At 35.3% G+C, this 27,417-nt stretch overlaps 2 pseudogenes; both read left to right on the top strand.

The window, feature by feature from the left end:
- The first annotated feature begins 606 nt into the window (after positions 1-606).
- Positions 607-6,954, top strand: LOC149186264 (protein MEI2-like 2 pseudogene; annotated as a pseudogene).
- Positions 6,955-8,029: 1,075 nt separating this feature from the next.
- On the top strand, positions 8,030-9,677 carry LOC149186263 (phospholipase A1-IIdelta pseudogene; annotated as a pseudogene).
- Positions 9,678-27,417: the final 17,740 nt, after the last annotated feature.

Here is a 27,417-nt window from a genome sequence, read left to right as displayed (position 1 = left end):
ATTTAAGAATAAATAAATAAATAAATAAATTTTTTTATTAAATTTTCATTATTTATTTAAAAACAAACAAAAAAAAATTAAAGATAATTTTTTTTTTTTAAATGTAAATTTTTTTTTTTTTTTAATTTGAAAGAAAAAATTCATTAAACGGTAGCAATAAAAATTATTAAATTTTAATTTATTAAAAAAAATTAATAAAATAATTCATTAAAATATTTTAATCAAAATTAAATTTTAATTTTTTTTTATAACTTTTGTTTCAAAACAATATGTTATTTATTTTAAAATATAAATCATAAAAAAAATTTAATTTTTTTAAAACAAATTTTAATTTTTTAATTTAAAATTTAAAAAATTAATAATTTTTTTTTTTAAATTAATATATTAAAAAAATTAATTATAATTGTTATATAAAAAAATTAAAAAATATTATTAAAGTTTTTTTATTTTTTATTTATTAATTTTATTTTTTTAAAATATTAAATTTTTTTATTAAATATTAATGTTTTAATTAAAAAATAAAAAAACTGCGCGCCCCTTGGGCCCCTCGGCCGCCCGCTGGTGGTGCGGCCGGGGGCCCAAGGGGCTGCGATTCTGATTCTCAAGTTCCAAATGCACACTTGGCCAAGGCAAGAATATCAGACAGTACAGGGGTTGATATGGTTCATCATAGTATTTCAAATGGGTCTGGAACTATTGCAGGAGAGCATCCTTATGGTGAGCATCCGTCTAGAACATTATTTGTGAGAAATATTAATAGTAACGTGAAGGATTTTGAGCTCCGTGCCTTATTTGAGCAACACGGTGATATCAGGACTCTTTACACTGCATGTAAGCATCGTGGTTTTGTTATGATATCTTATTATGATATTCGTGCTGCTCGAAGTGCAATGCGAGCTTTACAAAACAAACCACTACGCCGACGCAAACTTGATATTCATTTTTCAATTCCAAAGGACAATCCTTCAGATAAGGATGTAAATCAAGGAACACTTGTGTTTAATCTTGATCCCTTTGTAACAAACGATGATCTCCGTGTGATTTTTGGTGCTTATGGAGAAGTCAAAGAGATAAGAGAGACACCACACAAACGACACCACAAATTTATTGAATTCTATGATGTGAGAGCTGCTGATTCAGCCCTTCGTGCTTTAAACCGTAGTGATATTGCTGGGAAGCGCATTAAGCTTGAACCGAGTCGCCCTGGAGGAACACGACGGAGTGTGCTTCCAATGCTTGGGAACTGCTCAACTATAACAAAACAGCTGGGCATGGATCTGGAGCATGATGAAATTAACAATTATCGGCAACAAGTTGGCTTCTCGCCAATTAATTCACCTTCAGGTCCTTGGGCACATTTTAGCTATCCCAGTGACACTGGTTCTCTCCGAAGTTTTGAGCATTCACCGGGCAGTGGAGCTAACAAACCTGTACCGGCATTGGCTAGAAGCATTCCACCTGTGGTATCCCCTTTGTCCAAATTTGGAAGTACTAGCAATGGGATGAGGCAGCCTAGTTACACTGATCCAGTGTCATTCATAAACAGTATGGAAAATATTGGCCATCTTCACGATTCACATTCTTTACCAGAACAAAATACAAGGATCATGCAGTTAATGCATTATAACAGAGTAACTGTACCAGTACTGACAAGTTCCACTCCCGTTGGACGACATGAAGAAATGGATATTTCCAGCAATTCAGCATATGATCAGGCAAATAAAAGCTCTGGTGGAAGTTGTGATTTGGCAGGTTCTCAGCGTTTGTGGGGCAGTCCAAGTCCTTACACTCATCATATACAGAATCCTGGATGGCGCACACCATGTCTTGGTCATTCATTTGATTTAAGTAGTTACGCTTATCCCCATGGCTATCTGTATTCTGGAGGACAGGGATCCAATGGAAATTCTGTTCCAATACCACTTCATAATTATCATGCTGGATCTGCTCCCTCAGGGAATCGGTCTATAGAAGGTTAGCTTGGTTATTTAACAGAGTCACCTACTACATCTTTTGTATATCCTAGAGCATGTGGCACCATGAGCTTAAGTTCTGCAAGTGAAAGCCGTTTGATGAATTCTGGCATGCATGGTGTTCTAAATGGCTGTTCTCCTCTTGCAACACATGTAAGTCTTGAAAGTGGGTCTCGAAGTTTTGGATCCATGCCTTCACAGTCCAGAGTCAACATGTTTGCAGAATGTGGGGTTTTAGGATCAATATCCAGCAATGGAGAAGATTTAAATGAACAAGGAAGAAGTGGGAGTGGCAGCAATTACATGAATCAAGTAGAAAACAAGAAGCAGTTTCAACTTGATGTAGATAAAATTTCCCGGGGTGAAGATACCCGAACAACACTTATGATAAAGAATATTCCAAATAAGTACACTTCTAAGATGCTACTGGCAGCTATTGATGAACAACATGGAGGCACTTATGATTTCCTTTACCTGCCAATTGATTTTAAGAATAAATGCAACGGTGGGCTATGCTTTTATAAATATGACATCTCCATCTCATATCATCCATTTCTATCAGGGATTCAATGGAAAGAAATGGGAGAAGTTCAACAGTGAAAAGGTTGCTTCTCTTGCATATGCTCGAATACAAGGAAAAGCTGCTCTTGTGGCACATTTTCAAAATTCTAGCTTGATGAATGAGGATAAGCGTTGCCGTCCTATTCTATTTTACTCTGAGGATCAGGAGGCTAGTGATCAGGAGCCATTTCCTTCAGGAATCAATACCAGGTTTCAGCCATCAAAATGTTCAGGTGGCAGCCCCTTGGGCCCCCGGCTGCGCCACCAGCGGGCGGCCGGAGGGGCTCGTCGATTCCCCCATTTCCTTCAGGAATCAATACCAGGTTTCAGCCATCAAAATGTTCAGGTGGCAGCCTCTTGGGCCCCCGGCTACGCCACCAGCGGGCGGCCGGAGGGGCTCGTCGATTCCGGGAATCGACGAGCCGCTCCCGCCGCCCGCTGGTGGCGCGGCCGGGGCCCAAGGGCTGCGCCGTTTTTTTATTTTTTAATTAAAACATTAATATTTAATAAAAAAATTTAATATGTTTAAAAAAAAAATTAATAAATAAAAAATAAAAAAACTTTAATGATATTTTTTAATTTTTTTATATAACAATTATAACTAATTTTTTTAATATATTAATTAAAAAAAAATTTATTAATTTTTTAAATTTTAAATTAAAAAATTAAAATTTGTTTTAAAAAAATTAGTTTTTTTTTTTTTATGATTTATATTTTAAAATAAATAACATATTGTTTAAAAAAACATTATAATTTTTTTTTTTTTAATTAAAAAAAGATGGTTTAAAAAAAAATGTAAATTTAAATTTTTTTTTTTTTTTTAAACATAAAATATAGGTTTAATTTTTTTTTTTTTTTTTGAAAATATAAAATGTAGTTTTAATAATTTGAATTTTTAAATTAAAAAATAATAATAATAATAAATGTTAATTTTTTTTTTTTAATAAAAGACAAGATTGTTAAAAAAAAAAAATTTATTTATTTAGTTTTAAATAAAATAGTTATATTTAATAAAAGATAATTGTATTTTTGTTTTTTTTAATAAAAAATAACCATTTTTTTGGGTTTATTTTTTTTATAATTTAATTTAATTTTTGTTTTTTTAATATTAATTTTACTAGTTTTTTTTATTTTTTTCGTTAATTTTCTATTTTTTTTTAAAACTAGTTTGTTTTTATTTTTATTTTTATTTTTTTTCCTACTTTTTTCTAATGTTTTTTTTAATTTCTCTATTTCTACTTATATATATATATATATATATATATATATTTTGTTTCTTTTTTCCAAATTCTTTATGGTTTGTGAGATTTTTTTTTTTTTTTTTACATTTTTTGTTTTTTTTTTTTTTAAATATTAATTTCACTAGTTTTTTAATTTTTTTTTCGTTATTTTTCCATTTTTTTCTTTAAACTAGTTTGTTTCTATTTTTTTTTTCCTAGTTTTTGTTTATATATATATATATATATATATATATATATATATATATTATTTCTCAATATTTACTTACTTAATTATATATATATATATATATTTTTTTTATAATTGTTTTTTTTTTCCAAATTTTTTTATGGTTTATGATATAATTTTTTTTTAACATTTTTTATTTTTTGTTTTTGTCTTTTATATATATATTTTTATATTTGTTTTTTAGAGACAATTATTTCATGTGGATTGAAAATTTAATTAATGATGTATAAATATGTAGAATATCGAAAATGTAAAATATCGACCTTCTTCTTTAAATATGCAAATCAATAAAAGCCCCACTACAAAAATAAAAATAAAAAAAATAAAAACTAGAAAATATGAAGAAGAAGATCACTTCCAAAATTATTAAATTTACGAAATAATTATTTACATTTCATACATTAGAAAATTTAAAGTCAAAAAATAGGTCTTTTAAAAAAAGGGTTACGAAATAATTATTTACATTTCACACACTAGAAAATTTAAAGTAAAAAAATAGGTCTTTTAAAAAAAGGGTGTGATGCAGAATACTCACTTTTTAAAATCAGCATGAAAATCACTACCATTCTAAAACTTGATTTCATCCTTGAACATGAAAAAAAATTAAAGTTCCAAAAACCATGTTCTAAAAAAAACATGTGTATTCTGCATCACCACTTTTGAAAATCGGGTCATTTTTTGCTATCTCTACGAAACGGGTAACAGTATCAGTTCCCGTTTCAAAGTTTACATTGTTGAATGAGATCAAACAACAATTATGAATTCTTCTAGGACAATTTGATATGATTAAATCAACAAGCTTTCTCTGAATTTCAACTATTGGTACTAGACATGAATGTTAGACTTTCTATATAAAATAAATTGCAAGAGGTAAAGATCACCTAAAAGACCTCAGAAGTATGAGATCAATCTTCCTTCTTTCTTGTAAAATGAATTGTAGGTTGTTTATGATTTATGATATTATCTACTTGGAGAAAATGTCTTCATAAAAATATCTGAGAATCAACATTCATCATTAGCTCAATTGCAATTATATCATTGAGAAAATGATAATTAGAGGCTGAAAAGCTTATTATGGGCTTGAAAACAATTGTAAGTTGACAGATCTTTGGGTATGGAGTAACAATAAGTTCCTCTTTGAGACTCTTCTCACTCTGTTATTTTATATGGATGTGAGGTTTGGGGTTTGAGCTTATCCAAAAGAAATTTATAATCTACAACCTCAAGATTAAAGGAAATACTCCCTACCCTATCCTCTTGATTGAAGTTGGCATTTCCTCCATTGAAAGCATGACTATGACTAGGTATCTCATGTATAAGAAGAAGTTATACAATATGGAATCCAAGAGGTATCCTAAAATTGCTTTTAACTCTAGCCAAAACCCCCACCTCCAGCTCAAGCTAGTCTGGCATAAGGATGCTCAGTCTTGGCTAGACATTTAGGGGGTAAAGGAGGAGATCATATTGAAGAAAAATGATAATATTAAAAATATTATTACTTCCAAATTTAAGGATAAGTTGTGGGACGATGAGGAGACAAAGGGAAAAATGAAGCTAAGGTATTGTAAGGAGGTGATGAACTCAATCTCGTAAATTGGAATTATCTTTCCGTCTTGACTAGTGCTAAAGAAAATGAACATTTCCAAGATAAGAACTAATTCTCATGAACTCCAAAGTGAAACCAGGCATTGTTAATTCCCAAAACATCTTGGGACGAAAGAGTTTGTTACCTTTGTGATACTAAGATGGTTGAAGATGAAAAACACTCTCTCTTGGATTGCCTAGATATTACTCAAATTTGTTTTAATTTCCATGATCTTTGCCACACTACCAACCTTATTGACTTGTTAATTCAACAAAACCACGAGGATCTTGGAATGCTTATCTACCTTCTTTTCGATCACAGAAATAAAATGTTAAAGAATGTAAATTAATTATTTTACTTTCTTAAGGTCTAATAGATCACATAGGTCTTAGAGGACACTAATCATCATCGTCTTTGTCATCGTCATTTTATTGAAATCTTACACTTATATATATATATATATATAATTTAAATTTCTATAGTATAAATAAAAAATTAACACACACTTTTAAAAATAATAAATGACAACAAAATTTAAAGATTAAAATGTTTTTTTAGATTAGATATGTAACTTGTTTTGAATATTTAACTTTTATATTTTATTGAAATATTACATTTTTATTATAACTTTTATAAATATATAAATTTATATAATTTAAGTGTGTTTCGTGTAAATAAAAAATTAACATATCAAAATTGCTAAAACAAAATAAAAAATGAAAAAATATTATTCAAAAAACAAGTAATGTTTTATGTAAATTAACACACTAAATATTATTAAAAAGACAAGTAGTGTTTATGTAAATTAACAACACTACATATCACAATTGCTAAAACAAAATAAAAAATGAAAAAATATTTAAAAAAAAAAACAAGTAGTGTTTTATGTAAATTAACACACTAAATATTATTAAAAAAACAAGTAGTGTTTTATGTAAATTAACACACTACTCTGTAGTCCTCTCATAACTAACTTAACCCATATTGGTCTCTTCCTCCTTCTCCCTGGTTGTCAAGTTTGACATTTAGAGACAACATTTCATTAATGTAGGTAACCTGGATATATATGTGTGTGTGTGTGTGTTTAGTATTTTATTGTTTTTTATTTTATTAAGGACATCTTTGAATTTTATGTGATTCTTTAATGAACTTGAAATGAATTTCAATAAAATTTTAAATCAAAATTGCCAAAATAAAGATAAAGATAAACATATAAAATGAAAAAATATTATTAAAAAAAGCAAGTAGTATTTTATGTAAATTAACAACACTACTCTGTGCTCTTCTCATAACTAACTTAACCCGTATTGGTCTCTCCCTAGTTGTTAAGTTTGACATTTAGAGACAACATTTCATTAATGTAGGTAACTTGAATATTTTTCTTTTTCTTAAGTGGGTAGGTTTTAGCATTTAGTATTTTATTGTCAAGGACGCCTTTGAATCTTATGCGATTCCTTAATGAACTTGAAATAAATTTCAATAAAATTTTAGATGAATTTTTTGAAATTATTCATAGAATTTTAAATGAATTTCTTAAAACTATTTATGTTTGTGTGTGGGTTGCGGCTTGAGATTTGTAAATCTCATGGAAAAATTGGCTAAAGATTGAAATTAAGAAAATTTGAAATTTAATCAAATTCATGGAATAAATTACCCTATGAATGAAATCAAAAGAATTTCAAATTTAATCAATTTTATTCACCAAATACGGTGATTTAACCTAACATAACAAAGAAGACAAGCCTCATAGCAACTCATCAAGCTAAAAATACGCATATCAAAGTGGAGTCCCCATAACCTTCTTAATTTTTGAACTTTTATAAGCTTTTGGCTTGTTTGTTCTCTAATTCGCATAGGCCAATTCAATCAGTGAAAATCTTAGTTTTACTTAAACTATGGCTTTGTTATGTAATTTCTTTTTTAAAATTTTGATCATGCATTTTCCAAGGACAAAGAACATGGGAGCAATGCCAATATTCTAATTTCCGGAAAACAAATGAATATTTTAATATTTTAATTTCTCAAACAACAAATGAACACTTTAAAATATAATATTACTAGCATAGATCCATTTTAAATAAAGATTTAATATGAGTCTAGAGGATCCAATTTCTTCACATGTAAATTTTTTTACAAATGGACATTATTTAAATGTTTTGTATAGTTATTAAATTGTTTTTTTTAGATTTTAGATTTTTATATTATTTTGGCCATATAAACAAAATTTCAATTTTGATACCGGACAAACACCTTTACACATCAGACTAGACTGTATAATAAACTTCTCAGCTGAATAAAAAATGATTAAAATAAAATTCCCCACCCAAAAAGATAAGCCTCTTTTTATCATTGAAATCTGGATGATGGCTCCCATTGCTAACTATGGCATGCACCACAAAAATTGTCGGTAAAAACCAAAATTCGATAATATGCTACTCACAACAAAGTCCAGCGTATGTATGTCTATAGATAGTGTTCATAAATCGACCCACACCACACATCTGAAAAGCAAGAAGCTTCTTGAGCAGCAAAACTCTGGGAATGGCAGAAAGCGAGAACGGGAATGTGAAATGGAGGGCCGTTCAGGGCAGCCATAACTGGGAAGGGCTGCTCCACCCGCTGGACAACGATGTGAGAGAAGCCATACTCCTATATGGAGACCTCACGCAGGCCACCTACGATGCCTTCAACAGCGATCCCCACTCCAAGTTCTGTGGCAGCAGCAGGTATGGCAAGAACCATTTCTTCCACAAAGTTTCACTCGCCACAGGGGACGATGACTGGGACTACCAAGTCACCCGTTTCCTCTACGCCACGTCACGCTTTGAGCTCCCTCAAGCCTTCATGCTCAAGTCCTTGTCCAGGGAGGCCTGGAGCCGAGAATCCAACTGGATCGGCTACGTGGCAGTGGCCACGGAGCGAGGGAAGCAGAGGCTCGGGAGGCGCGAAATCGTGGTCGCTTGGAGAGGAACGATACGCGATCTGGAGTGGTCCGATGTCTTCAATCCCACGCTCGTCTCCATCGCCCCCATTCTTTCTCAACAGCTAAGCCACCGCCACGGCCACGACCAGGAGCGCCATTGGTACGACAGAGTGCTACACCGTGGCAAGGAAGAGGAGCCGAAAGTGATGAATGGATGGTTCGTTATCTACACTTCAACGGACCCCAAGTCTCCATTTACTAAAACCAGCGCCAGGGAACAGTTCTTGGCGGAGATCAAGCGGCTTCTCGAGCTCTACAAGGACGAGGAAGTTAGTATCACTTTGGTTGGCCACAGCCTGGGCGCGGCCCTCGCAATTCTGAGCGGCTTCGATATTGTGCAGAGCGGATTGAGCTCCGTTCCTGGGAAACCCAACATTCCGGTGACTGCGTTCGTTGTTGGATGCCCCGGCGTTGGAAACGCGGCCTTCAAGAAGATGTTCGAGGCTCTGCCGGAGCTGCGTGTTCTCCGGGTAGTGAATGTGCTGGACCTCATCCCGCACTATCCCGGAAAATTTCTGAGGTTCGAGCATGTGGGGAGTCAGTTGGAGATTGACACGCGCAAGTCTCCGTTTCTGAAGGATTCGAAGAACCCTAGCGATTGGCACAACCTGCAGGCTCACCTCCACATCGTGGCGGGGTGGCAAGGGGCGGATAAGGCGTTGAAGTTTGAGGGGAATCGGAGCGTGGCGCTGGTGAACAAATCGTGTGATTTTCTCAAGGACGAGTGCCTCATTCCGGCGTCGTGGTGGGTTGAAAAGAACAAGGGGATGGTGGTGGATGAGAAGGGCATGTGGGCACTGGCTGACCCTCCAGAAGATGATATACCGAAGCCAGAGGAGGATTGACTTCCCAGCTTTGTTTGATGGGAGAAGAAGCAAGAACCAATTCCTTTCATCTCCCATGGCCTCTAGTCTAGTTTCATGGCTTGCAGGTCACCGTTATCTTTATCTCCCCCATGGAGTCTTAAGTCTGTTCGTATGGTGTCTAGCCTTTGTATTGTCTTGGTGTTGACTGTTATCTGCTACATATATCAATAGCGTTGGTGCAATGGCAAGCTGCAAAGCAGAACTTATATTAATGGTAAGATTTGTTTCAATTCCAATGTCAATGGCTTCTTGTGCAATAGGCATCATGTTATTTTTGGACAAAGGAGGATTTTTTTTTGGGACAAGGAGGAATTTTTTATACATTCCAATGAGGATAGTCTATATGTTATTTAAAGGGATAAGTTACAAAATATAAAATTTCACAAAATAAAAGAAATAGGGTAGATTTGTTTCAATTCCAATGTCAATGGCTTCTTGTACAGTAGGCATCATGTTATTTTTGGACAAAGGAGGATTTTTTTCGGACAAGGAGGAATTTTTTTATACATTCTAATGAGGATAGTTTATATATTATTTAAAGGGATAAGTTACAAAATATAAAATTTCACAAAATAAAAGAAATAGGGTAGATTGTAATAAGAATGAACAATATGTGAATTTGCATTTTGAAAATAGAGTGGTAATTAAGTAATGATATTTGAATTTAAAATAAATAAAAAAAATATAGGAAAAATTTAAAAATAATAAAAGATAAAAATTAAAAAAACATTTTAGAATTTTTTTATAATTAATAAAAAAATAAAATTAATATGTGAATTATCATTATATTTATTTTTAAAACATTTGTCATATTATTAATTTTTTTGATTTGTTAAGTCAACAAAACCACAGTAATTTCTAAAGATTGTTTTCTTTTCTTTTTATCATAGAAATCAACTATTAAAAAATTTCAGTTAATAAGGGCTTTCTTAAACCCTGATTAACATCATCATCATCATAAAAGTCTGATAGACCATGTTAGTATTTGTGGACTTTCTTCTTCTTCATCATACATATAAAAATGATTTAAAAAGTATTGAAATATTGTTTTCCAATATAACTTTTTTTTATCCAATCAATTACAAATCAAGTAAGTAAATATCAAAATAATATAAATAAAAAAATTAATTCAGAATATTGTGCACAATATTTAACCAAGACACAAATTAATGCTAATTGAAAAGAAAATTAATAGTCATATATTCTATTAAAGACCAGCATAACAAAGTATATATATTTAAAAGAAGGAATACTACAATGAAGGTAGGGAAATGTAATTTAAGTAACATTATCCAGTTGCAATGCCCACATTTTGAGTAAAGATCCCTTGATTTGAATTAGCTATTGGATGAATTCCTTTGAGATGGATGGCATTAGACAAGAAAGGCATGTGGTCCCTCCGGAAGATGATGTGCCCAAACCAGAGGAGGATTGACCTCCTCCACCACTTCCTGCCCATCTTTGTCCAGTGGGAGAGCAATGACTTCATCTGTCAAATCAACCACAACAAATCCCATGGTGTGTAGTGTAGTCTCATGGCTTGTGGGCTTTGTCACTGTTATACATGGAGACTTTATGTCCATTCTTATGTCGTCTGTTCTTTGTCTTGCTACTGACTGTTATGTGCTTCATATATTAATACCGCCTTGCTCCAATGGCAAGTTGCATAGTGGTCAGATTTGTTTCTATATTATTGCACGGACATCATGTCTTTTCTCACCAACAATAATTTTTTACGTATTCAACTGTATATGACTTCTGGGGCAAAGGACATCATATTTTTATGGACATATATGATTTCTTGTGTAATGGACATCGTGTTTTTTTATGGACCAAGAAGTTTTTATATATATTTTATATACAAAAGTTTACGAAATATCTCAGTGTTTGATTATGAGATCCTCCACTATGTAAGAATGGGTATATTTTAAAGAGAAGATCCTACGATAAGGAAAAATCTAATCCTAAAAACATTATAGAAGAGATTACATATTACATGAGAAATTGAATTAATGGTTATTCTTCTCTCGTATTTTGAGTGGACGTTGGTAGCTCGATTTGAACTAACTCTGGGTTTTCTTGGGAAGCCCTTTTTAAGGCCAGGGTGAATGTTTTGGAGTCATCTACCGAGGCAGAGGAATTGTCTGGACAGCTAAAAGTGGCTTGAATTCAAGCCAAAAAAATCAAAAAATTTTGTAGAGGAATTGTTTGAATAGTGTTTTTGATGGTGGAAATGGATTCAGCCCCCATCAAAAACGTCTAGAACACCTAAAATTTTGAAGTTTAACAGCTATAACTTGGATTTACAAAAATCCTTGTCGGATTTTCTCTAAATATCACTAGAATTTCCATAACTTCCGAGGCAATTCTTCTGTTTCATTAGACTACGGCAAAGGTTTTTCTCGAAAACTAATTGTATGGTCTATATATATATATATATATATGTAAGATAGAAATATTATCTTAACTATATAATTAATTAGTTGAAAAAATATTTCAATCAAACACTAAATGGTTCATTTCAGTGTAACGTTTTTGGTTGCTAAGTCTAGGAAGACATACATACTATATCCCCCTCTTGAACTTGTAACCTCTTAAGAGAAAACACATGCTTTTAACCATTGAGCCCACTCAAGCTCTATAAGACAACAAAATATGAGGAACATTTGTTGATAAAAGACAACAAAATAAATAAAATGACAAATAAAATCTATGTGGAAAACCTCAATTGGGGAAAAATCAAGAGGAAAGAGTTTAGTAGATTTCTATTAAAATAATGAAAAACATATCAAATTTCAATGGCTTCATATTTATTTCTCATCCATGATTCCATTTTTACCCACACCCCTATTAAAAAAGGTTTTATTACAATATCATGGGCAATGCCATGGGCATGAACAACTTTGACTTTGATTTCATCTCAAGCCTAACAATCTCCCACTTGAGACCAAATAGAAGAATGTTTTCGACATTGTTTTCTCTTCTCCTCACTAACCCTTTCCCAAGATGCATTGTTACCATGTTTGCGTTACTCTACTAAAGGTTCTACAAAGTTCTTGTTTATCCCTCACCAAAGTCTTCGTTAACATATAATCTCGATTTTTTGTAGTATGTAATTTCTCCAATTGTAACAACCCATCATTTAACACTTCATCGATCCAATGATATCGAACATCAATATGCTTTGTCTTAGAATGATATATTGGGTTTTTTTCTAAATGAATAACACGGACATCAATATGATTTTTCTTAGAATGATATGTTGGGTTTTTTGCTAAATGAATAACACTCTAATTATCACAATGCAACAAATATTTCTCTCGTTTTATCCCTCTCTCTCCTAAAAATCGTTGCATCAATAACATGTCTTTGCAAGCTTCTGTGACAGTTATGTATTTTGCTACTGTTGTGGAGAGGGTCACTACCTTTTGCAATCTGGGCATCCAAGATACCGTTGCACCTGCAACAACACATAAATAATCATTGGTGGAATTTCTAGTATCCACATCCCCAACCATATTTGCATTACTCTAGTTAAGGTTCTACAAAGTTCTTGTTTATCCCTCGCCAAAGTCTTCCTGAGATTTTCAGTAGTGTGTAATTTCTCCAATTGAAACAACCCATCATTTAACACTTCATGGATCCAGTGATATTAAATATCAATATGTTTTTTCTTAGAATAATATGTTGGGTTTTTTCTATATGAATAATACTTTGACTATCACAATGCAACAAATATTTACCTTGTTTTATTCCCCTCTCTCCTAAAAATTGTTGCATCCACAACATCTCTTTGCAAGCTTCTATGGAAGCTATGTATTATGCCTCTATTGTAGAGAGGGCCACTACTTTAAGTAAGCTAGACATCCAAGATACTGTTGCAACTGCAAAAGCACATGATTAACCATTGGTAGAATTTATAATATCCACATCTCCAACCATCTTTGCATCTGTGTAACCTTCAAGAACAACATTGTTATTACCAAAACATAAACAATAATTACTAATACCCTTGAGATACCTCAAAATCCACTTTACTGCTTGCCAATGTTGTTTGTTTGGATTTTCAAGGAACCTGCTCACTACTCCCACTAAATGTGCAATATTTGGGCGAGTACATAGCATGGCATACATCAAGCTACCAATAGTTGAAGCATAAGGTATTTTACTCATTTCCTCCTTATTCTCATCATCATAAGGGCACAAATGAAACTAAGTTTGAAGTGTGATGCTAGGGGTGTACCAACTGGTTTGTCATCCTTGATATTGAACATGTCTAACACCTTTTCAATATATTTTTCTTGTAACAACCGCAACTTTTTGTTCTTTTTGTCACGTATAATCCTCATGTTCAATATCTTTTGTGCTAGAACTAAATATTTTATTGCAAATTGGCTTCCCAAATATTTCTTCAACCTATTAAGCATATTCTTATCTTGTCCAACAATTACCATATAATCCACATACAACAACAGTATAATACCCCTTTCTTAGTCATACCTCTTGATGTAGACACTTAGATCAACCTCCAATATTTTGAAGCCATACTCCAGCATAAATGAATCAAATTTCTTGTATCATAGGTGAGGTGCTCGTTTCAGCCCATAAAGGCTCTTCTTCAACTTGAATACAAGGTTCTCTTTACCTTTTACCTTGAATCCTTCCCGTTGTTCCATATAAATTTCGTCCTTTAATTCTCCTTGAAGAAAAGTTGTCTTCACATCTAATTGTTCACATTCCAAGTCTAAAGAAACAACAAGACAAGGGATAACCCTTATGGATGACATTTTAACAACAAGTGATTTTTTTTGTGTAAAGTCAATACCTTTCTTTTGTGCAAATCCCTTCACCACCAACCTTGCTTCATATCTTTCTTTCTTCTACTCACCCTCATGTTTAATATTGAATACTTAAGTCACATTTGTTTTGTAGGGAATTTATTCCTTTTGGAAGCTTCACTAACTACCAATTTTTATTTTCCAACAAAGTCAATTTCTTCCTCCATTCCTTTCTTCCACTTTTTGCTAGTTGCCACTTCACAGGATTCCTGAAAACAACGAGGTTCACCTTCATCAGTTAGCAAAATATAATTTGAGGGTCAATGCCTTTGTGATGGATTATGAGGCCTAATAGACCTATGAACCAATTGTGGTGGTGTGTTTTCCACTTGAATCTCTTGTAATGCCTATGACAAGTTTTCTTCTTATTGTTGCCCATAATTTTTAACTTGATGTCCATCTTCTTCTTGAATTTGATGCTCAGATTCTTCTAATGGTGGGATATTTTCTTGTTGTTTTATAAACCTATCGACAATTTTCTTGACCTCCATTTCACCTGCAGGTCTTTTATACATCTCAAATTCATTAAATATTAAATCCTCGCTTCTAACAATTTTGTGATTAATTGGATCCTATAGATGGTAACCAAACTCACCATCCACATATTCTAGAAAAACACATTTCCTTGGTTTATCATCTAATTTGGTTCAATGCTCTTTGATTTATCCCATAAACTTCAAGAGGAGAAACATCACACAATACCTCATCCGTGAAGGGCTTGATGTTGTAGGGAAGGACACACTACTAGTTGATGTGAATATTCGTACTTACTGACGCCACCTGATGGTGTATGACTGTGAGTGTGGTGTGGTCGATAGGCCCAACCACTTTTCCACCTCTGCTGAAATGAGGTTCTTTTGGATCCCACTGTCGACAATGAATTGTAGCAGTGAACCCTTCACCCACATTTGTGTGTGGAAGAGACGCTTCCCCTCCTCTAGATCTTATGGCTCAATATTCTTGATCTTGGTGGTGACAACAGTGGCATTGGGCTCCACATAAATAATTTGCTTCCCTTTGTCATTTCCCTTGTCAGGTTCTAACTCAGAGTCGGAACATGCATATGATTATGAAGCCTTCAGCTCGGCCACTAGTGACTAATTTTCCCAACACTCACTTGTGTTGTGAGTGGGGATCTTATGGAACTCACACCTTGATTAGGTGCTCAAGTTTATGCTCAGAAATCACAGTGTCAGAATCTTGAATAGTTTAGCTTCATATCGAAGAGCTCGCCATTCTATATCCAACAGTGCGAACTTCACTCAAATATGAGTTCATATGCAGAAGTTAGAACAAGTCAAATTTTAAGTTTGACTTGTCTACATGGCAGGATTGGATGACATGGAAAAACCCTTCAGCGAATGAGGAGGTGCCAAGTGGCAGGCGACCATTGGCCCTCACATATCGCATATCACATATCGTAGGAAACAAGCGGATCACATATTGCAATCAAAAGCAAGGAGGAGTTAAGTTAATTGGCCCCAACACGGTTGGGAGTAGCAATGCGATGTGATCGCATATCGCAATCGTAGTGCCAATAAGAATCATCCCCCATATGTTGTGATGTGATATCAGACCGAATTGCAATGCGATAACGCTTAATCGCATATCGCGATCGCATAGGGAATAAGCCCGTAGTTTATTACCGCTAGACATTGCCGATTTTGATTCGCGATCGGGCCGACAAGTTATGGCACCGCGACAAAAATATCACTCGGTTAGCAGATTTTGGAGCGAAAATGTGGTTTTCTGTTAGTTTTGGAGCATTTTGTGGAACAAATAATGGGAGAACTGGGAGAAGTTATAAATTCTTCAGTTCTTATCCAAATAGGATGCAAAAAGAGGCTAGATATCTATTTTTAGTATTTTGAACTCATTGAGACAGGTTTCAGAGGCATGTGAGCATTGTAAACCCAATTTTGTTGTAATTTGAGCATAATAGAGAGACCCTAACCATTGGAAGTTGGACCAAGGAGACATAGCCCAGGAGGGGTGAACTCCTTTATCATGTGCTTTCTGTGTGTTGTATTTTGATGTTATTTGCTGTTATTTTGTTGTTGTTCAGCATATGTTTTATGATAAATTGTTTCTAACGTTTACATAAGAAACTGTCATGGGAATCAGTTAATTAAGCAAAAATATTGAATCCTTAAGCACTTGATAAGCAAATGATAAGAATCTTGGGTTTTATTCTGAATGGGAAATTAACACAACATTACTAATATGCTCCATTTCAGATCAAGTTGGTATCAGAGCTCTGGTTTTTAAAGAAGGATTTAATTGTTTGCAAGTTTATGTCATTCTTACAAGGTTAAAGCTCAAAAGAGGTGAAGGAAAGCTGGTTGAAAGCCTTGAAGTTGGGTCAAGTGGAAGAAGAGAAAGGTTTCCAAAGTATTCTACACCAATGCATCCTCAAGTTGCAGAATTTGTAGTTGAAACTTCAGAGATCATGTCTCATGGAGGAGAACCTTTTTACATGATAGAAGATGAGAAGACCTTCAGAAAGGATATATTTTATATGACAGAGATGGTGAAGGTCCTCTATGAAGAGAGGAATAATAAATTGCAAGGAGAAAGTTCCAAACCTCCCAAAGGAGAAGGATCTTCAGGAGGAGGTAATGGGAATGGAGACAAACCTCCACCCTCTCCACCATCTTCTTCGTCTTCTTCTTCACAAGAATCTTCACACTCTTCCACTAATACAACCCTTACTCATACTCATCATCATTCTTCAAAAGGAATTGGTAAATCAAATTTTCTAAAGCTTGATGTTAAATTCGAGTTGCCAATGTACAATGGAGAAGTTAATGCAGAAACGCTAGATAACTAGATTTGCCAGTTGGAGGTGTATTGTAGAATTCAGAACCTTCAAGAGGATGATATCAAGATTCAATTGGATTCCTTGAGAATGGAGGGTGCAACACTCATTTGGTGGGAATCAAGGACTCAAGACGAGATCATAAAACATGGTAAGATCTCTATTACTTGGTCTAATTTCATTGCTGCTATAAAAAGACAATTCTACCCTTTAGCTCATATACAAAAAGCTATCATGAATTGGAAAAATTTCATGCAATTAAAAAGTCAAAATGTGAAAGAGTATACTCAAGAGTTTAGGAAAATATCTCTTATGCTAGGAGTAGACTGATAGTCACAAGATACCTTGCTGAAATACATAGGAGGGTTGCATAACTATCTTCGACACACCATCCTTATGTTTAGTCCCACAAATCTTGATGAGGTTTGTGTTCAAGCTACACCCCTCGAAGCAAGAGGAAAAAATGTACAAGAAGAAGGTAAGAAGAAGCCATTCCAGAGTGGTGAAAAAGGGAAGAAATTTAAAAGAAAGCAAAAGAAAAATGATTTTGTTAAGAAAGAAGGGGAGAAACCCGTGTGCAGGAATTGTTCCAAGGAGGGTCATGATGAAGCACATTGCTGGAAGCTTCATCCTGAATTAAGACTGAAGAAATCCAACAATAAAGGGAAACAAAGGACAAACGTTGTTGTACAACAAGACTTGGGTTCTGACTCAGGTGATGAATAAAAAATTGCAGCCACAGTCACTAAGGGAAAATCCGTGGCAAAAACAAGCAAAGAGGAAGTTGTGGCAAGCACTAGTGCAACAAATAACTCCAACAACGCTTCAAATGAGGAAAACAGAATAGAGTTGTTCCATATCCGAGTTATTTCCAAACACACCAAAATTGATACGTTGTTTGACAGTGGATCCTAGGAAAACCTAATTTCTATAGACTTGGTCAAGAAATTGAACTTGGAAAACTTAATTTCTATAGACTTGGTCAAGAAATTGAACTTGGAAACCGTACCTCATCATAAACTGTATCCATTGGGTTGGATAAACAAGGATTCCAATCTATAGGTCACAAGAAAATGCATATTCAGGTTTTGCAATCACTTCTAGTTTCATTGACGAAGTCGAATTAGATGGAGTGTCGTTGGATATTTCTGGGATTGTGTTGGGAAGCCCGTATTTGTATGATAGGAAAGCCATTGTCCATAGATTTGAGAACAAATACCATTTTTTCAAAGATGGCGTGGAGTATATTGTGAGACCCCATCGCAGAAAGCTTAATCTGTCTTTGGCAAGCGCAGGGCAAATGAAAACACTGGTTAATTCCAGCAAGAATCTTGTGCTCCGTATGATCAAGCAGAAGAATGACACAGAGCATGAATCCTTTGTAGGCTTTGATGTAAAGATGAAAGCTGAATTAGTTGATTTGGTCAATCAGTATGGAGATATGTTCCAAGAACCAAAGGGATTTCCACCAAAAAGGGGAATTTAACACAAAATTCAGCGACAGTAAGACCCTCCACTCCCAAATATCAGTATGTATCGAATGTCAATTTTGAAAAGTTTAGAAATTAAGAAACAAGTCCAAGAATTGTTAGATAAATCTGTAATTCATCCCTCTACTTTGCCATGTGGTTTACCAATTGTTTTGGTACCCAAGAAAGATGGAAACTGGCGCATGCATGTAGATTATCGAGCTTTGAATAAAATTATCATAAAGAATTGATACCCACTTCCCAGAATAGATGATTTTCTAGGCTAGTTGAAGAAAGAAAAATATTTCGACTTGAGAAGTGGATATCATCAAGTTAGAATAGTGGAGGAGGCTATTTGGAAGATTGCTTTTAAAACCAAATAGGGATTGTTTGAGTGGTTCCTTATGCCTTTCGGTCTTTGCAACGCTCCAGCTACATTCATGAGAGTTATGAATGATGTTTTAAGATCCTTTCTTGATGAGTTTATAATTGTCTATTTAGATGATATTTTGATATTTAATAAATCACGAGAAGAAGATTTCAAGCATGTGAGCAAATTGTCAGATGTCTTGAAAAAAGAACAGTTATTTCTAAATATGTCTAAATGTGAATTCGAGAAAACTTCCTTAGTGTATTTGGGCCACATAGTTGGAGGAGGTGAGTTGAAGATTGACCCCTCTAAAGTTTCGGTCATTGTGAATTGGCCAATTTCCAAATCAGTTACAGAAGTAAGGATTTTTCTAGGAACAACGTAGTACTGGAGGAAGTTCATTGCCAATTTATCTTCCATAGCAGCTCCACTACATGCTTTGACTAGCGTGAATGTTGTCTTCCAGTGGGGAGGCAAACAATAAAAGGCATTCGATGCTTTAAAACAAAATATTAGTTTAGCCCCAGTTTTAGCATTGCTGGATTTGAAACAACCATTTGAAATACAAACAAATGCAAGTGACTATGCCATGGGTGCAGTTCTTTTACAGCATGGTAAGCCTAATTCATTTCATTCTAATATTTTTAATGGCGTTGATATTAATTATCCTACCTATTATAAAGAGCTTTACACATTGGTGCAAAGTGTGAATAAATGGAAGCATTACTTGATGGGAAAAGAAACCATTATTCACACCTATCATCAACCTTTGCAATATCTGCAATTTCAAACAAAATTGCAGTAATCAAGGCACTTTCGTTTGATAAGATTTTTATAGCAATTCCACTTGGTAATCAGGTACAAGAAAGGTATTCATAACAGAGTTGTTGATATGCTTTCTAGATCAGTTATTAATGTCGCTGTTTTACTCAAGAATCATTCTGTTTTTCTTGAAAGTTATGTTGAACAATACACACAAGACGCTGACCTTCAAGAGGTATATTCAAACTTGATTCAAGGCCACCAAGTTGAGGAATTAGACTACCATGTACATGATAATCTGTTGTATCATTTGGGAAAAAATTGTTTTCCACAGGGAGAGAGAGTAAATGTCACAAGGGAAGCGCATACTTCTCTTATTGCTGGACATTTTGGTGTAAGTAAAACAATGGAAAATCTTCAAAGATATTTTTACTGGCCTCATATGCTTGAAAGTGTGTCACGTTTTATCAGAGTTCATTGTGTGCAGTTAGAAAGCCTAGTAATAGGAAACTAGGATTGTACACACCACTTCCAATGCCTTCACGTCCATGGGAGAGTGTTTCTATGGATTTTGTGGGAGCTATTCCTTTATCAAGAAAAGGTCATGATTATTTGTACTTAGTTATGGATAGGTTTAGTAAGATGTGCATATTAATGCCTTGTAAAAACAAATTACAACTGAACAAATAGCTCAACTTTTCTTTCAAAATATATGGGTTCATTTTGGATTACCTACTTCTATTGTAAGTGATCATGATTCTCAATTTGTTGGGACTTTTTGGTCAAGTTTATGGCACTTGATGGACACCAAGTTGAAGAAAAGTACAACCTTCCATCCGCAAACAAATGCTCAAACTGAAGTGGTTCACAGAATAGTTCTTCATTTGCTAAGAGGATATTGCAGCAAACATCCTAAGTTGTGGGATGAATATTTGCATTATATTCAACATGCTTACAAGTAAGCAAAACACTCTTATACTCTAACTTTGCCTTTTGAGGCATGTCTTGGGTATTTGCCTAAATCACCTTTAGATTTCATCTTTGAGAAAGATGTAGCTGTAGATGGACATAGCGACATAGACAAAGCAAAGAAATTCATTGAGAAAATTCAGTTGATTCACCAAACAATTCAAGAACAACTAGAAAAGGGTCAAGGCAAGTATAAGGCAAGGCATGATATGCATCGTGTGGATCATCAGCTTCAAGTAGGTGATGAAGTTTGGCTTTAAATTATCAAGTAAAGGCTTCAAGGTGAAGGTAAAAAGCCAAAACAAATCCGTTATGGTCAATTTAAAATTCTGGAAAAGATTGGTAATAATGCTTTTAAGCTAGAATTGCCTTCATATATGCAAATTTATTCCGTTGTTAATGTTGAAAATTTGAGATTGTATGAGCCTCCTTTGATTGAAGATCAAGGAGAAAGTGTATAGATTTCATCAATTGAATATTTTTCTCCAAAATTTCTTGATGAGCTTCAGCAAGAAACCATACTTGATAGAAGAACAAGGTCATCAAAGAGGGGAAATTTTGATTATCTTCGAGTGGGTCTCAAAGGTACAAATCCATCAAAGGTCAAATGGATTGAAGAGGGGAAGGTAAGGGAATAGTACCCTCATCTGTTCAATAACTGAATATAATCTTTTGGGATCCAGAAGGCTTCCAGTGGGGAGGAGTGATCAGGTGCTCAAGTTTATGCTCAAAAATCAAAGTGTTAGAATCTTGACAAGTTTAGCTTCATATCGAAGAGCTCGTTATTCTGAATCCAACGGTGTGAACGACACTCAAATCCGAGTTCATATGCAGAAGTTAGAACAAGTCAAAGTTCAAGTTTGACTTGTCTACATGGCAGGATTGGATGACGTGGCAAAACCCTTCAGCGAATGAGGAGGCACCAAGTGGCAGCTCACCATTGACCCTCACATATGGCATATCGAAGGGAATAGGCGGATCACATATTGCAATCGCAGGCAAGGAGGAGTTAAGGTAATCGGCCCCAACAAGGTTGGGAGTAGCGATGCGATGCGATCACATATTGCAATTCTAGTGGCAACAAGAATCAACCCCCAAACGTTGTGATGCGATATCAGCCCAGATTGCGATGCGATAAACCTCAATCACATAGAGAACAAGCCCGCAATTTATTACAGCCAGACATCGCCGATTGTGATTCGCAATCCGGCCGGCAAGTTATGGCCCACGATGCAGCAAAAATCTTGCTCGGTTAGCAGATTTTGGAGCGAAAATGTGGTTTTCTGTCGGTTTTGGAGCATTTTGTGGAACAAATAGTGGGATAACTGGGAGAAGTCATAACTTCTTTAGTTATTATCCAAATGGGATGCAAAAAGAGGCTAGATAGCCATTTTTTAGTATTGTGAAATCATTGGGATAGGTTTCAAAGGCATTTGAGCATTGAAAACACACTTTTATTGTAATTTCAACATAATAGAGAGGCCCAAGCCATTGGAAGTTGGACCAAGGAGACGTAGCCCAAGAGGGGTGAACTCCTTTATCATGTGTTTGCAGTGTGTTGTATTTTGATGTTCTTTGCTGTTATTTTGTTGCTGTTTAGCATATGTTTTATGTTAAATTGTTTCTAGCATTTACATAAGAAACTCTCATGGGAATTAGTTAATTAAGAAAAAATATCGAATCCTTAAGCACTTGATAATAAAATGATAAGCATCTTGGTATTTATTTTGAATGGTGAATTAACATAGCATTACTAATCTTCTCCATGTCAGATCACACCTCTTTCCTATGTCCTTCTTTGTCTTCGTGGTGTTGTTCTTTACTTGCGACTTCGACAGGTTATCATGGGTCAACCCGCCTGGGCTTTGTCCTTTGTTCTTTGGTTTGGGGGTGCCTTTCCCTTGCTTCAGATTCATAGATCCAAAGTCTCGTTCTTCTGTTTAAACTTATACTCGATCTTGACAGTGTATCAGTATACGACACCAAGCGAGGTTATGTATAGGAACTCTATCTCGTCCTAGATGTATTTGTGCAGACAATCGTGGTACTTGAGTACTATATGTCACTCAGAATCCTTGATACCCAAATTCGTCTGAAGGGTATGAAAAATATTTGTGAACTCCAACACATCTTGGTCCCTTCCCTGTCGTAGTGTGGTCCACTTTATGTACTTATCTTCATAGCTCCTGATAGGGTAATACTGCTCCTTGATGGCGTCTTGGAAAGAATTCCAAGTGGGTGCGGCTGAAAATAGTGAGGGTTCCCTCTCGTCCTTCTACTCACAGTAGGTTTCCCACCAATCCTTGATATGGGGGGCAATTTTGAGGAGTGCAAAAGTAATATTTTCCCTATTGGAAAAATCATGAACCGAAAAATACCATTCCAACAAATTTAACCATATATCTATGGCGTCTGTATCTATTTGACCTTCAAATATGGGAATATCAAAGTTGACTTGTACCTTGAAGGGAGTGGTGCCTCTAGAGTGGCTGTCGGATGAAGATGTGTTACCTGTGGGCATCCGCCGAAGGATCTGGGCAAAGTTGTCCATCATTGTGTTCTTTTGTCGCTAGAGGGTTTCTTCGAGCAATATTTTGAATGGATCGCCTGCTCCCTTGCCTTTCATTTCTTCCACCATGGGAGTCTATCAAGGTTTGCGAGACTGGTCTTGCAAAGGTTCAACCAGTTCGACCTTAACTCCTTATACCCTGATCTCGTTGGGGACATGTAAAGAAAAATAGAGAAAGAGCAGACTGCTTTGATACCACTGATCCGAAATTATGTAGGAACACAAAAAAATACATATATAAAAATAAACATAGAGATGCAATAGAAATAAAAATTCATTTCATTAATATCAAAGAACTGAAATATGCTTACATACAAAATGGAAATAAACTAGCTCGGGCGATGGTAGCTTATCTTTGAGAAGAGATGTGGCAGCTACATGCCTTTGAACTATGTTAAAATGAGGCTCAAAGGCCTATTTATTATTGAGAAACAATGGAAAACCCTAAACATCCAAAAACCTAACCCTAGGAGATGAAGCACCAAAACTATGGGCCCCGTTGGGGTAAATTGGTACATCAACTTCCCGGGGTCGTAACTTTGGCATACGATCTTTGTTTCATGTGCATGATACCTTGTTAGAAATATCTATCTGAGGAATATAATTTTTTTATTACAAATGATAGTGAAAGTCTTATGTTTTCTCGTTTTCCAAAAAAATGCAGTTTAGGGCCTCAAAACGACTCCGGAAGTTCAGGACCTGAAAATCTGCCAAAAATAGTAAACTGTGCTAAAACTGAGGAAACTGAAAGAAAAAATGGTGGGGGTCCAAGTGGAATAGGCAAGTGGCCACCAATATCCACCTGGATCACTTATAGGGGTCACATAGCTTTTTCCATATCCCTTATGCTGTCTTTTCTCCAACAACGTTAAAATATACATTCTTTTCCAAACATCGATAATGAATTTTCTATCCATCTTATTCCAGTATTCGTCATGATCCTTGATGAGGGATTCTTTGCTACTCCCTCAATTGGCAAATATTGATCCTCTAAAATCAGTATGTCCTCCATTTGTGCCTTTCATAGGGAAAAATTAGCCCTGTTTAATTTCTCCATATCACTTAACATTGCTATCTCCATGCTCATAATTCTCCCCAACAATAACCTCGCATACACCAAAAATTGAAAGGAACAACCTCACTAATACTGGTTGTTATTAAACCAACCTAGATCCATCTTAACTCTGAATCTGCCAAGCGCCAAGAGGGATCAAATCTCTCAGGGTACACATCTCTTTTCTAAGTGCAAAACTTGAAGAAAGGTTTGCACCTAGAGAGATTTGATCCATCTCTGAGCTTGATAAATTAGGAATTAAGATGGATCTAGGCTTGTTTAATTATTTTATTTTTTAGTTTAATTTTTGTTTTTATGTAATTTCACTGAGTCAAAATGTTTTAATTGATATATATTCTTAACTTTCATTTTTATTTTTATGTAATTTAACTGGGTCAAAATGTTTACATAACATAATATAACAGGACATTACAATATTTCTTCCATGTTGGGTGGAGAGTGTCTCTTGGCCCAAAAATGTATTAAAATTAAATTTATAAAAAATGAATATTTATATAATATTTTGATTGTGAAATGAGAGGTGTATTTGAGCATGTGGTATTGATGAGCCATGGTATTGGCCCATGGTATGTTATAGTTAATAATATTCATTGTAAAGTGGGGTGAGTATCCATGGCTAAAAATCTTGTTATATAGTAAGTATTATTTTGATTGTGAAATGAGAGGTGAATTTTGGACATGTGGTATTGGTGAGTCATTGTATTGGCCCATGCTATGGTATGGTTAATAATATCCATGGTAATGTGGGGGTGAATATCCATGGTTAAAAATTTTGTTATATTGTAAGTATTAGTTTCTTATGTACTTATTAATGAAATTTAAATATAGCTACAAAATTATTATTTTAAGTTATATGGTAAGCTCGATTTTTTTTGTAAGTCAAAATTTCTATTAATCAGAAGACATATACAAGGATCTCAAAATGCATGTGGTCTCACCCCGACCAAATTTTTTGACCAATGCAATAACCATACAACATACAAAAAGAAAAATTGCTAATTGGGAGGTCTAGAGCCTGCGAGGCCTAACATTCCAAAAAACTAACAAAATAAGAAACACATCAGTGAACATAATCAATCGTCGAAGGTAATTCAGGCAGGGTTTTTTGGCCAAGTACTTGGGGGAGGTGTAGGGCGATACATGCAGTTGACATGGTGCTCGAAGTGAGCAAGACAAGTTTCTAGTTTTTCAACTATTCCCGTTATCAAATTCTAGCCGCACTAGACCACGACCACCCTCTCACGAACATGACACTAAAAGTAATGGAGCTACACAAATTTGACTATGATGACCTTGTGATATTCCCTGCGAGCTTGATCAAGGGCATCTAGATGAGCGGAGACAAATTGGAGTAGTTCAAGGATTACCGAGGAGGGACCTGCCCCCCTAGATGACGTCTGACTTGTGAACCCAGAATGTCCTTGGCTGGAGAGGCCTCGAGTTGTTGAACCACAAAGATGTCGTTGCTGTGGCCACCCACACCTGCACCATAACCAAATTTCGTGACCATTTGACAACGGCAAACTACCTTGGAAGCATCCGAGGAGCTACAACCCCCACAGGTGCCACAACTCCCATGACCAGAGCCTCTCATTCCTCGCCTGGAGCTTCCACCACGAACAAAAACAACATCACCCCGAGACCCAGAGGGGGGGATTAAACCTTCCAGCTTTGTCGAGCAATTATGTGTGAGGAGATGGGGGTGGGTTTCATAATGGAACTAAAAGGGAATCTGCAAATCCGAAGATGAGGGACACCCAAAGAGATACCGCCTGTCACCTGGAACCAATCAAGACCAGTCGCATACCAGAGAGAGTAGGGAAACCAACACCAAATTCTCTACTACCTGAAATTCACCACCCGAGTATAGCCAAACCAGGCCAGAGAGGAAGAAGGAAACCCAAGGGGAGAGATCCAAGTAGAAAGAAACGAGCACCGAGACGGAATTGAATGGAAATATGAACCCAATGCCCAATTCAAAGCATAACAACGAGGGGTGAATTAAGACCTAGAACGCAAAAAATCAAGAGCCATGATGCAAGAAGACCTAGAGACCAATGCCACCCTTGACCCAGAATCACCACACCGAGAGTTACAACACCACCCACAAACCCACAATTGCAAAGGAAAAATTCAGAGATCCGACACCAAACACTCTATAAGCATACCCCAAGTGGCTAAGGCGAAGAATCCCGGGAGCAGAAGGAAATGAAGTCTGAAGTCAGCCAATACCAATGAAGAAACGTGCGCCAGAGAAGGCCAAGGAAGGAAAGTTTCTCAGGTAACTGAAGCAAGCAAGATGAAAATGCTTGGGGCATGCCCGAAGCAGACAGGACAAACCACTCCCTTGGAGCAGAAGCCAGAAAGGATGTGAGTAGAGAGAGAGGTGCATAACACAAAGAAGCATTAGACAAGCGGAGGGAATTTCCATCGATGGAATATAGATAGACGAGGAGCGATGCCATCACGTCGAAACAAATGCAGGAGAGAATGAATATTTCACACACATGGGCTTAGGTGAATTAACTCTGGTGTGCTGGAGGGGTTGCTGCCCTACCCTCCCCTACCTTAAACATTGTACAACTGGGATCCGTCACATGATGGGTGCTTGTCCCAGTCTGACACCCCCATCAGGGAATAGTAAAAAAGATTTTAATTTATAGCTACTATTTACATTTTATATACTTTAATGTGATAGAGGTGTAAATATATCTCAAAAGTAATTATAATTTTTTGTTTACTTTTAGATTTAATCAAAGAAATGTTATAAAAATAAATTCAAATAAAATATTTTGATTGTGATCCATCTTAAGTATAGATCTAACATGAGCCCAGAGGGATCAAATTTCTTCACGTGCAAACTTTTTTACTTTTTTTTTTTTCAAAAGGTGGAAAAACCTATCAAACTCAGTTTGTCAAACCAACAGTGAGGACAGCCATCTCTGGCTTCTATCCGCGAATGTCAGTTGACACATCACTGTTATCAAGGAAAACCACCCCACCTGAAATAACCCGCTGGTGGTCCGTAAGGGAGCAAGCTTTCACTCCTGCCAAATTAAATTCAAATAAAATATTTTGATTGTGATCCATCTTAAGTATAGATCTAACATGA

Source organism: Pinus tabuliformis, chromosome 3_1 (genome assembly GCF_031772625.1).
Source record: "Pinus tabuliformis cultivar Carrire ecotype Pingquan chromosome 3_1, CPIR1, whole genome shotgun sequence".
In the NCBI taxonomy this organism is placed as follows: Eukaryota; Viridiplantae; Streptophyta; class Pinopsida; order Pinales; family Pinaceae; genus Pinus; species Pinus tabuliformis.
Note: the sequence above shows the minus strand (reverse complement) of the source record. Positions and strands in the feature narration are given on the sequence as shown.